Consider the following 12,270-nt stretch of genomic DNA (forward strand, 5'->3'; position numbering starts at 1 on the left):
AAAATAATCTCAATGTTTTTTCACTAAAACACGAACATGCTTTAGTAAAGAAACAAAACCTCCAACTGATCAGAGCAACATATGATTTTTTGATGAAAAATAATGTGTCTATTGGGGAAGGAGAGTATGCTGATGAAATTTTCTCATAACCATAAATGAGATTTTGGATGTTAGCATTTCGTTTCTAAACGACCATTTAGAGGAAACATTGGGTCCAACAAAAACAGGAGAAAATCACTCAAAGTGTATCAATCTCACATAGGTAAGTGTTTTATCCTAATTCCGAACCATAGATATGTCATGACTTGATTTTGCAAATCATTTCCTATCAAATCAAAGATTACATGCGTGATCATAGATCAATAGGACTTTTTTTTTGGGAATGGATTTTTTGGTGGGGAATTTGGCTTTGAGTGTTTTTGCCTTTTCCTTTTCTGTTTTTGTTTAGTGCGGGGCGAGAAAGTCGCTAGCGCACAGGATTTTGGTTGGCAATCAAAGGGAGAGGACCACTTTAGGTCGTGGTTTCCTTTCTTTTTCTTGTTTACTTGGTGACAATTCTGTATTGTTCAGATATTGTCTGGTCCAAAGACCTTTCTGCATATTTCTTATATTTTCTTCCGATCTTTGATCAGGAACTTTCTTTCTTTTTTTTTTGCTTTCTCCCACTCTTTGATTGGGAATTTTCCTTTTCCATTTTTTTTGTTTTCTTCTGAGGGCAAGGATTGACATTCTCGCCCTGGGTCAAGGTTTATGATAAGTTGGGATTTTGGCTCAGGCTTGTAGAATGGATGGTCATGATATATGTCAGGGTTTGGCCAGCGGTTCAGGGATAAAGGGGATGTCCCACATTATTTCCATGATACACATGCAACAATGATGATTAGGAAATTTTATGCAAAACTGGTCATGCTTGCACCCATGTGGACACTCAAGCATCAAGTTTTTATGGTCATGTGACACTAGGGCTCATGATTCATTTTCCCTATTTATGTCAACCCAGTGTTTCCAAAATATGTTCCTTTATCAATTTATGCATTCATCTGAGTCCATTTTGGGCGTTCGGGAAAATTTTCACAGCATTCACTCTTCAGGTGTATTACACACATTTTCTTTCAAAAACTGGTTATGATCAGTGAATTTTTCAAAGAAAAGCTGGAAGTTATCTCTTTTCAAAAGCATGTTGGTTTTTTTTCAGCTAGACAACTTATTTTTTTGTTTTCTATTTTTTTCATGAGGTATTTTGCTACCTAAACATATGTATATTTTTGGGTGGTATTTTTGCTATATATATGCATATCCCATGTATCTTGCTACCTAAACATACATATATATATTTTGTGAGGTATTTTTGCTATATACATGCATATCTAAGTTATCTTGCTACCTAAACATACATATATATATTTTGTGAGGTATTTTTGCTATATACATGCATATCTAAGTTATCTTGCTACCTAAACATACATATATATTTTGTGAGGTATTTTTGCTATATACATGCATATCTAAGGTATCTTGCTACCTAAACATACACATATATATTTTGTGAGGTATGACTACCTTCCGAGCTTGTGCTTGTTTTAGTTAAATTCCTAGGATCATGAGCAACTAGGTGTGTCCTACTATGACTTGAGAAACAAAGGGTGATCAAATAACAAGCAGAAATTTAAAGGGTACTAGGTTGCCTCCTAGTAGCGCTTCTTTAACGTCTTGAGCTGGACGCGTGATGACTTGTCAGTCACGGACCTAGTACTTTTGCTTATCTTTGGCTTTGGACTTAGTCGCCTGCTGGTCGACCACAGGTCGTAGGCAACGCTCCAGCTTTTGTAGATGAGCTGAGGTGAACTCTAGATGTGGTGGCGGTTAGTCTGTTGCCCGCTGCCGGCCATCCCCAGGCTGCTGTGGTGCTTCACCCTATGCCTGCCTGGGGGCGCAATACTTCTTGATGAAAGCTCGATTAGTAGGGGGCCTGATGACCTTGCTGGGGGCGACAGGCACTCCGTAGAACTGACAGAGGCCTGTAATCAGAGTTGGTAACTCCAAGACCCTGTTGGACTTCTTCGGGTCCACTGGGTGTCTTGCAGGTGCGATCCCTGCAAATAATAGGTGACATCAGAAATCAGTTGAGCGATGTGCATACTTACCTATGTCATGATGGCGTGACCTTGCTGGGGGGAACGGGCACCCTGTAGGACTAACAGAAGCCCGTAACCAGAGCTGGAAACCCAAGGGCCCTGTTGGACTTCTCCGGGTCCACTGGGAGTCTTTGTGGGTGCGATTCCTCCACAAGGGTAGATCGGCATTGTGGCCGCTGGACAGAATGTTGCTAAGTAGCAACGTCATCCATATCTGTGTAAGAGTGGTCATGTTGGTGCACATGATCCAAACTCGACTCTTTGCAGTGGCACGGGTGAAATCTTACCCCAGTATGCATAGTAGTTGCATGATAGCCTCCCTCTCTGGTTGTGCTCACACAGTTGGTCGCCCTCCAATATCAGGGGGTGGCCCAAGAACTGATAAAAGGAAACTACTGGCCCCTTAACCGGGAGCACAAGTCTCGATTAAGCATTAAGGGCAGAGGACCTTAAATTCTCTTAAGGTGTGGATATGGAGCCCACTGAAAGTGAGGACGCATAGCCCTCTAAAGGCGGAGGCGTGCAGCCCTCCGAAGGCAAGGACGTGTAGCCCTCTGAAGGTGAGGACATGTAGTCCTCTAAAGGTGAAGACATGTAGTCCTCTGAAGGTGAGAGCGTGTAGCCCAATGAAGGCGAGGGCATGTAGTCCTATGAAGGCGAGGGCATGTAGCCCTCTGAAGGTGAGGACGTGTAGCCCTCTGATGGCCAGGATGTGTAGTCCTCTGAAGGTAAGGGTGTGCAGCCCTCTAAAGGTGAGGGTAGTAGTACCCAAGGGTCCACCCTTATGAGAAAGCAAGAGATTGACTCATCGAGAGGGTCGGTCATCCCAAACTCACAAGATTGGACATTAGATGTAGGAAATCTATGTAGTTAACATGATTTTTAGGGATGTAGATATATGCAACCTTTGTCATGAAATTTGGTAAGTGCGGACTTCATTTGAAACAATGCAATGTAATGGAAAGTTGTACAATGTTCATGATTCTTTCCCTATTTTTGATTTTGATTTTGATTTAAATTTTTTTTGGAAAACACAAATTGACTGTCCTTTTGAAAGAGGTGATAATTCATGCAACCTTATCCTATCTTTTGCAAATATCTCCGGGAACTCCCTCAGAGTGTGTGTTCTATTTGATTTAGTCACTTGACCATTTTGGAGTGACGGCAATGGAGTTGTTTGACATTTAATCAATCCATTGAAATTCCAGGGTTTGTCCCCCTTTTTTTTGTTTAAAAACATCGGCGGGTGAGAACTTTTGATCTGCCCCTATGTTCACTTGAGGCTCATGCACGATGCCCCTCATTGCCCCAGTGTAAGGCTTTGAGGTACCAATTGTTATCTTTCGTCATGACCTTGTAGCTGGGAACCTATTGGGTGAGAACCTCTAATCTGCCCCTAGGTTTACTTGAGGCGCATGCACGGTGCCCCTCATTGCCCCAGTGTAAGGCTTTGAGGTACCAATCGTTGTCTTTCGTCATGACCTTGTAGCAGGGAACCTATTGGGTGAGAACTTCTACTCTACCCCTAGGTTCACTTGAGGTTCATGCACGATGCCCCTCATTGCCCCAATGTAGGGCTCTGAGGTATCCATCTTTGTTTTCACAACCCGGTAGCAAGGAAGAATGAAAGAAGCGGTTGATTCTTGAAAAAAGAGTTTTCCAAGGACGAGAAATAGTTGAAGGATTTTTTCAGTTGGCAGATTAATTCAAATAACTCCTATTCTTGATAACTCACTTCTCTCTCAAAAAGACAAACTTTCAGGAATGATAGAATGAGCTCACATGAATGTCTATATCTTTACTTGAAAACACAGTCAATCAAATGCTTTTTTTATTTTTTTTTTATTTTGAAACTTATTTGTTTTGAACTTTACTCATTGTTTTATGGCACCCCCACCAACGTGCAAGACGAGTAATCACTGATTGAATGGTCTTGGAAGTCAACATTCAGGAGCACAGGTCGCTTAAGCAAACAAACCAATGGCTAGCACTCACATTTCGATGGAAGTTGGATAAGAAAAGATGTGTTTGTGAGAGGATAAGAGAGACAAGGATGTCAAATTTATCCATATTATTTATCATTGTAATTGTGGTTTACAATAATGGAATAAAATTGAAAAATCCTAATGAGTCATTTGAGACATCTAACAACAGCTTTCAAAATTGCCCCACGTGTGGTGTCGCTTTTCAATGTTAGGATTCACAAGCGGTTCTCCTCAAATTTCAGCCAGCTCGCATCAATTAGGCTTTCGCTTCGAGGTCATACAGTGCTCAATGGAATGTCCCAGAACTCCTCCATGTTTCCTTCGAGTCGTATCCACGGAGAAATGGAGGTTGATGAACCTTGGCTGGGGTTATGGCTACCATTGAATTATCAAGTAGATATGGGACCAAGTCAGCATAGGACATTGAAATTGGGGTGAATTCTACAGGCTTTTCGCTGCAAAATTCATTTCTTGGTTGGTGTTTTGGTTTATGCTAAAGGTGATGTTTGTCATTGGAAGCGCGATAGATAGGCTTTGTGGTTGATTTTAGGGATGGCCTTTGTGGATGACTGGGTGGTGGGCAATGAGAAGGTTCGGTATTGGCTGAGTAATGATGTTTGTTGAGCTGGTAGGGGATTTTCTATTAAGGAACGAAAGTCGCAGCATGGGTTTCTCCTTCATTCTCACCCTCTTCATTTGCCCCAATTTTCTCATTCGTCTAAGCAGGATGATTAAATTTTCCTCTTCTGAAACCCGCTTTGATCCTTTACCCAACGAAGACCAAATCCGCAAAGCTTGAAGGTGTGTAGCCCACCATCTTTTCATAGTAGAATACTGGTAATGTGTCTACTATAATTGTCATAATTTTTTTCTCCGTCATTGAGGTGCCACTTAAGCTACCAGGTCTCTCCACCTTTGGGCGTATTCTTTGAAAGATCCGTGCCCCTTTTTTGCACATGTTCTGTAGTTGCATCCTATCTGAAGCCATTATACTGACACTGCCTAACGAAGGCAACCATTAGGTCCTTCCAAGAATGGACTCGGGAAGGTTCCTAGTTAGTGTACCAGGCAACAGCTACCCCAGTAAGACTTTCTTGGAAGGAATGTATCAGCAATTCCTCATCTTTTGCGTATGCCCCCATCTTCCGATAATACATCTTCAGATGGTTCTTGGGGCAAGTAGTCCCCTTGTACTTGTCAAAGTCCAGCACCTTGAACTTGGGAGGGGTGATGATATTGGGTACTAGGAACAACTCTTCTAGGTTAGCAAAGGCATAATCTTCACCTCCTTCAATGGCCCTGAGCCTTTCCTCTAGATGATCCAACTTTCCTATTTCTTCCATAGCATGAGGGTTTTTACTTGTTGAATGCAAGAGGTGTAGTTGTGGGTGATACTGAGGGCCCTCCAAAGTGTTTTGCAGGGGTATACCACCAACTGCTTGCCCTTCAGTGGCATATCCGAGGCAAGGCTCGAAGTCGGCTAGATTGTGGTGGGGAATTTCATGTGTCTCCCCCACGGTTTAAGAGACATGTGCATGATCAGTTTGGGGTTGTTGGCTCTCAATGGGTATAGGAATGGAGTTATTGACATTCTTCTCATTGGGAGTGTACGCCACATTGGGTGGCGTATAGTTGGGAGGCAAGCCATGTGGCGGGAAGGCGTGCTCGTTTTGAATTTGCACATCATGGGGTCATCCGTACTTCCCAAATCTTTGCCCACCATATCTGAGGTTGGATGATTCATTTGGTTGAGATCAGATGGGGGCATCGGGTTCACCATAGCAACAGCCCTGGTAGCGGCAACTACAACCGCATTGGCCTCCATTATCTTCTTCATGCTCATCATGGCCTTCATCATTGTGGCCATTTGCTCTTTCATGGCCTCCATGTCGACCTTCATCTGCTCTTGCACCTCCTCTACTTTACCCATTACTCTACCTCTAGCACGGGTTCGGTAAGGACACCGTGAAGCATGTTCTTTTCTTTTTTATAACAATGATTAAGTTCATTTTTTTTTCAAGGAAAGAATGCAATGAACAATGCAACAATTGAAAACCATGGATGTATGTGAATGATGCACAGTTGAAGTATTGCGAATTTTTACGCAGGACATGGGGTTGAATCAATTTAGATTTTTAACATGGTCCATTACATTTTTGTCAAGGTGAAACTGGAAGTAACAAGGACATCAACAGTCCTAAATGTGTTTGGCAGTAGACGAAGCAGCGATGTAACTTGACCCATCTTTTGCCCCAATTTTTTGCAAGATGGTTACTTCCATACTTCAACTTGACTTGATGAACCTTTTCGTAAAAGCACGAGCTTGGTTCAACCTTATAATCCAAGGAATAGCAATTCTGATCGCTAATACTTCAACAAAATTTCATAGACATGAAAGACTCGGGAATCCTTTAAGCTATGCATGGAAAATGTAATTATGAAATTGAGATGTCCGAAGAAACATCATTTCCTAGTTAACCATGCATTAGGTGCCATGTTCAATCATTTTGTTTTTAAGTGAAACGGGTTTATGATCCCAGCATGGTTGGCTCATGGTACCGAATATATCCAACTAAGAATGCATCATGAATTTTCGTGCTTCCCTTTTTTGTTTTTGTTTTGCAGAGGAAAATGCAAGGATCATGCATGAGCAAACATGAAAACAAAAGGTATGCGGTTTGTAGAACAAAAAGTATGTTAAACTCATATGCATGATGATGCAATGACTCGTGCAAAATGTGATGCCGGAATATGATAACGGACAAATGCAGGAATGATATGTTCATTATGATGCCATGAAGAGATGCTTATGTGATGCATGATATGGATGCATTTACGGACACGAGAGCCCAGAAAATTATCTCTTACTTGCGTATTCGAGGACGCAGTACCCCATGTGTGTAGTTAAGAAGGTGATATAGACCTTCCGGCTTCCCATGACAAAAGACGAGACCAACATACAATGCGTGCGTAACGACATGATGCAGACGCGCAAAAGCATAACACGGGGATGTACACAGCATGGCAATATCCACAAATAATCATACAGCAAAGGCATACATGACATTTAGGTTATATGCATGGTAGTGTTTAAAAGGCACGCAACGTGTTTGCTTTGTGCCCCTATTTTAGGGACCTATAGGATAATATCTAGGGGTCTCTAATAACTACTCCCAACGATCCATATCTCACATGGCTATTTTCTAGAGGTATCATCACTCAAGATAATAATATTGCGGTGGTATGGAATACCAGCGACAACACATTATAAAGAGAGAAAGCTCTAGATGAGGTTTCACTATTATCAAGCAAGTCGGAGACCTAGCATGACCATAGATCCACCTCCACTCCTTAGATTTCCATGAACCCGGGTATAGGGCCCCTTTTTTACTCAAACCCGTGGGTGCTTAGAATGTGGTGTAAAAATGTGGAAAAGACAACATTTATTATTTTTACACAATTCAAGAAAAAACGCACACACAAAGTTTCATAATTCCACACTTTCCTAAAATAGGCCTAACTCACAAAAACAGTCCCCAGTGGAGTCGCCAACTGTTGCAACCTATCCTTTTGCGGGCGAGCGAGGCGAGGCTCACGGGTGCGTCTTCCATAGGAGGAAAATGCGTGGAGTCGCCACCAACGTTTATTGAAAGGAAAACGTTAGAAAAACCAAAGGAAACCAGTCATGAAGAATATTCCAGATTCGGGAGTTATCTTTACGTTTGAGGAAGGTATTAGCACCTCTCACGTTTGTCCCAAAGGACAACAGCCTTAGATTAGAATTGTGTGAAATTATGTATCTAAACTTTTATTTCCTTTTTTATTTTTGAGGTCGACAAAAGCGGGGCTCTTGCTCCTACGTACCCTCCATCGAAGAGGAAATCAGACCTACGTAGTTCTTTCAAAAGGGGCGAATCAAGTGATTCTTTTAACTTGGAAGAGGGTCATTTAAGGCGTTGGACCTTAAAATGATTCATTTTAATTGGTGAGAAAGCTAAGGCATTGAACCTCTAACCATCTCACGAGGTCGACAAAAGCGGGGCTTTTGCTCCTACGTATCCTCCATCGAAGAGGAAATCAGACCTACGTAGTTCTCGCGAATGCGGTAAAGTTACATGTTGATTTTATGCTTTTGAACGGTCCATGTTAACCGATAAAAGCAAAGAGGACCGTTTAAGGCGTTGGACCCTAAAGCGGTTTCAGTGATTTTTGCGGACAAAGCTTGATTTGTGAGTTGATTTTAGCCTTAGTTTCACTTTGGTTATTAGTCAATTTATTCAAGGAAACTTCCAAAGAAAAACGTCCGATTGATTTTTTTTATTATTTTATTTAAAGATATTTTGATTATTTTATTATTATTTTGCCTTTTTTTGGTTTAATCGAGGTTACAGCGTGAACGATCGGTTAGAGTTTGTTTTAACAGTGATTAAATGAGATTACAACATAAATGATCAGTTGAAATTCATTTCATCATTTATTAGACGAGAAAACAACTTAAACGATCGGTTAAAGCTCGTTAAAAATAGAAGAAAAGAAACCGAAATTGAACGAAATAAAGATGAAAGCCAAAAAAACAAGAAATGAATTAAAAGTCTCGGATTTGGAAACTTACCCGTTGAAGAACGAAAAACGGATGAAGAACGGTGAAGAACGGAGGAAAACCTTCATGGATTTGCTTACGAAAATGTCTCGGACGCGTTACGAAAGTGCCTCAACTTAGATTTTCTTCACGGAAACGATTTTTCTCACTAATTTCAAGTGATCCTCAGATACCAGGAGGGTTGAACGTTTTTGTTCTTCCCTCCTCCCCCTATTTATAGGGAAAAGACGGAGAAGCTTGCTACCCAGCTCGTCCAAGCGAGCTCAGCTCGCCCAGGCGAGCTAGGTTGCTTCCTCCAGATACTTGTTTTCCTTCCGTAATGTTACGGAACCTTACAGATTACGTAATCATCCCTTTTTTGGCTTTTGGAATGTTACGAAACCTCATGGATTGTGTAACAATGCTTCCTTTTTATTTCCGGCATGTTAGGGAACTTCACGGTTCGTGCAACAATGCTTTCTTTTGACTTCTGACACGTTATGGAACTTCACGTATTGTGCAACAATGGGTGCCAAGTACCTCAAAGCGGTCAAGCAAAGGTTGTATGCCATCAAACAATGGTCCCCGGACGAAATTAGGGTATGACAAACATAAACTAATAATGTTGTAAAGGAAGAAGGAGTTTGCTTGACAAACAAGGAATAATCTGAAGTGCTTTGAACATAGCCAAGTTAAAGAAGTGCAAAAGCCAACTTTTGATTCCATTGCCTACTAACTTGTTTGAGGCCATACAATGATTTCTGCAGCTTACATGCAAGACTAGGATAAAAATGGGCATACCAGGGGGAGGCTTCATGTAAACCTCCTCATGAAGAAACCAATTATTTGCAATAGCAACAGATAAGGGAAATCGTGCAGTGGTCAATTTGGCAACTGGGGAAAAAGTTTCAAAGAAATCAACCCCTTTTGTTTGAGTGAAACCCTGAGCTACCAACCTAGCTTTATATCTTTCCAATGTACCATTTGCTTTGTACTTAACTTTTTAAACCCATCTACAACCCATAATAGGTTTGTTTGAAGGAAGTTGAACCAAAGACCAAGTGTTGTTAGCCTGAAGAGCCAGCAGTTATGCCATCATAGCTTCTTTCCAGCAATCAAGTTTGTCGGTCTCTTTGAAGGAATGAGGCTTAGGATGAGAAGATATAGACATGCAAAAAGAAGTATGATTAGAAGAACATTTAGAATAAGAAAGATTAGATTGCAAAGGATAAGGAGTTGTAGAATGAGTAGAAGCAAAATGAGAAGAAATATTGTCACAATGGTAATTAGACAAATAACTAGGAGATTTCTTAAGTCTAGTAGAAAATCTTACAGGACCTACAATGATTGGAAGTGTATCACTGTGAGAAACAGATTCAGTAGAAGATATGGACAAAGGGTCTAATACATGATTCTGATAAGATAAATGTTGATGAAAATCTTGAGTTTGAGTAGAAATATCAACATCAACAAGGGAATCAAAATTAGACAAATCAGTAGAAACACCATTGAAAGTTCCATGATCAGTGTTGTCAACAGTAAAAAGAAAAACTTTCTCATAGAAAATCACATTTCTTGAAACAAGAAAGGAATGAGAATGAAGATTAAAGAGAAGATAACCTTTTGTACTAGCCTTGTAACCAATGAAAATGCACTTGGAATCCCTTTTATCAAACTTAGTTCTGCCTGAATCTAAAGTGTGAGCAAAAGCCAAGCAACCAAAAGTTTTGAGGTTTGAGAAATCAGGTTTAGAACCAAAAACAAGTTCAAAAGGAGTTTTATTATGAAGTAAAAAAGAGGATGGTAACCGATTGATAATATAGACAACATGTCTAATAGCATAAAACCAAAAATGAATAGAGAGTTTAGATTGAAATAACAAAGCACGTCCAACATTTAAAAGATGTTGGTGTTTTCTCTCAGCAATACCATTCTATCGAGGAGTCTCAGGCCAAGAGGTCTTATGAAAGATGTCATGGGAGTTGAGAAAATCTATTAAAAAGAATTCCCTACCATTATCTAATCTTAATTTCTTCAATTTAACTACAAACTGATTTTGAATGAAGAGTGTAAAATTTGGAAGAACAGTTTTAACCACAACTTTTAGTCTTTAATAAATAGATCCAAGTGAATCTACTGAAGTCATCAACAACATTTAAAAAATATCTATGACCTTCAAAAGAAGGAACAAAATAGGAACCGCAAATATCAACATGAATAATTCAAAAAACTTTGAACTAACAGTAGTACTAAGTGAAAGGGGCAACTTCTTTTGCTTAGCATAATGGCAAGTATCACAAGGCTTAATAGAATCAAATGAAATTTCATTGTATTGAGAACATAGCTGTTGCAAAACTTTATTTGAGGTATGGCCTAGCCTAGAATGCCATAACATGGACCTATCAGTAGCATTTACAATAGAATCTATTATAGAATTTTTGTCCAAAACAATACAAGAATCTAAAAAAAAAAAAAAGACTTCAAATCACTAGAATCCTGCAGATGAAAAAGACCATGGTGTTGCTTAGCAACTCCAATCATCTTGAAGTTGGAGGTCTACACAATGAGACAAAAGGATTTACAAAAAAGAACTAAGCAATCAATGGTATGAAGTAGTTTATAAATAGAAACTAAGTGAACAGAAAAATTGGGAATATATAGAACATTCTTCAAAAGCAAATCACCTATGTGAATATCACTAGCAAAGAAAGCAATAATAAAACTATTGTTAAGAAGTCTAACATGAATAGGTTTGATTTTCTTAAGAAAGGAAAAGGAAGATTTATTAGGAGATATGTGATTTATGGCACCATTGTCAAGAATCCAGAGAAAAGGGTCAATACCTGACTGATTAACCACATAATGCTGAATGTGATAGTAGAAGAATCCTTGGTCTGTTGAAGAAGAGCTATGATGGCATTGTACTGGTCTTTGGACAAACGAAAATGATCTCAAGTTGAACTATCCTGCAAAGCAGCAGTTTGTGAAGTTATATCAGAAGCTACTTTAGCCAAGCTAGCAGAAGACTTGAAATTTGAAGAGCCTACTTTACCACGATTCCTATAACCAACAACTTGTAATAGAGTGATATATCCTGCAAGCTTCCTCGCCGTGCTCTTGGACATGTCCTTTAAATTATCATACATGTGCACAAGTGCAGTAGCGCCCCAAGCGTAACCCCCACTCTACGTCAAGTCACGCACTGCATCCAAGAATACCATGTGCACGTGTGTGGCACTCTTGTTAGCAAAGAGTGTGCATCCAAGCAGATGCAACAAATACGCTCATGCTACTACGATCCAGTGACATGCCTCGATCTTCATCTCATACATGTTGCGCAACCACGATAGTTGAACATAAGAGTCATGCCACTGAATTGTCTCAGCTCTCGCCTCTGCAGCGCTGACCTCGAGTAATTCCACCAACATATCGACAACATCGTCAGCATGAAGTAGCTCGAAGTTGTGGAACGCCCCTACAACAGGCAGATGTAGCAATGGCGCGACGCCATCCAAGGTGATAGTCACCTCTCCGATGGGCAAATGGAAATTGCTAGTTTCCTTATGTCAGC

General features: G+C 40.3%; 1 pseudogene; it reads left to right on the plus strand.

Annotated features, from left to right (window-relative positions):
• LOC100776090 (auxin transporter-like protein 4) overlaps positions 1-11,613 on the plus strand; it is a 73,557-nt pseudogene extending 61,944 nt beyond the window's left edge.
• Positions 11,614-12,270: the final 657 nt, after the last annotated feature.

This window comes from Glycine max, chromosome 1 (genome assembly GCF_000004515.6).
Source record: "Glycine max cultivar Williams 82 chromosome 1, Glycine_max_v4.0, whole genome shotgun sequence".
In the NCBI taxonomy this organism is placed as follows: Eukaryota; Viridiplantae; Streptophyta; class Magnoliopsida; order Fabales; family Fabaceae; genus Glycine; species Glycine max.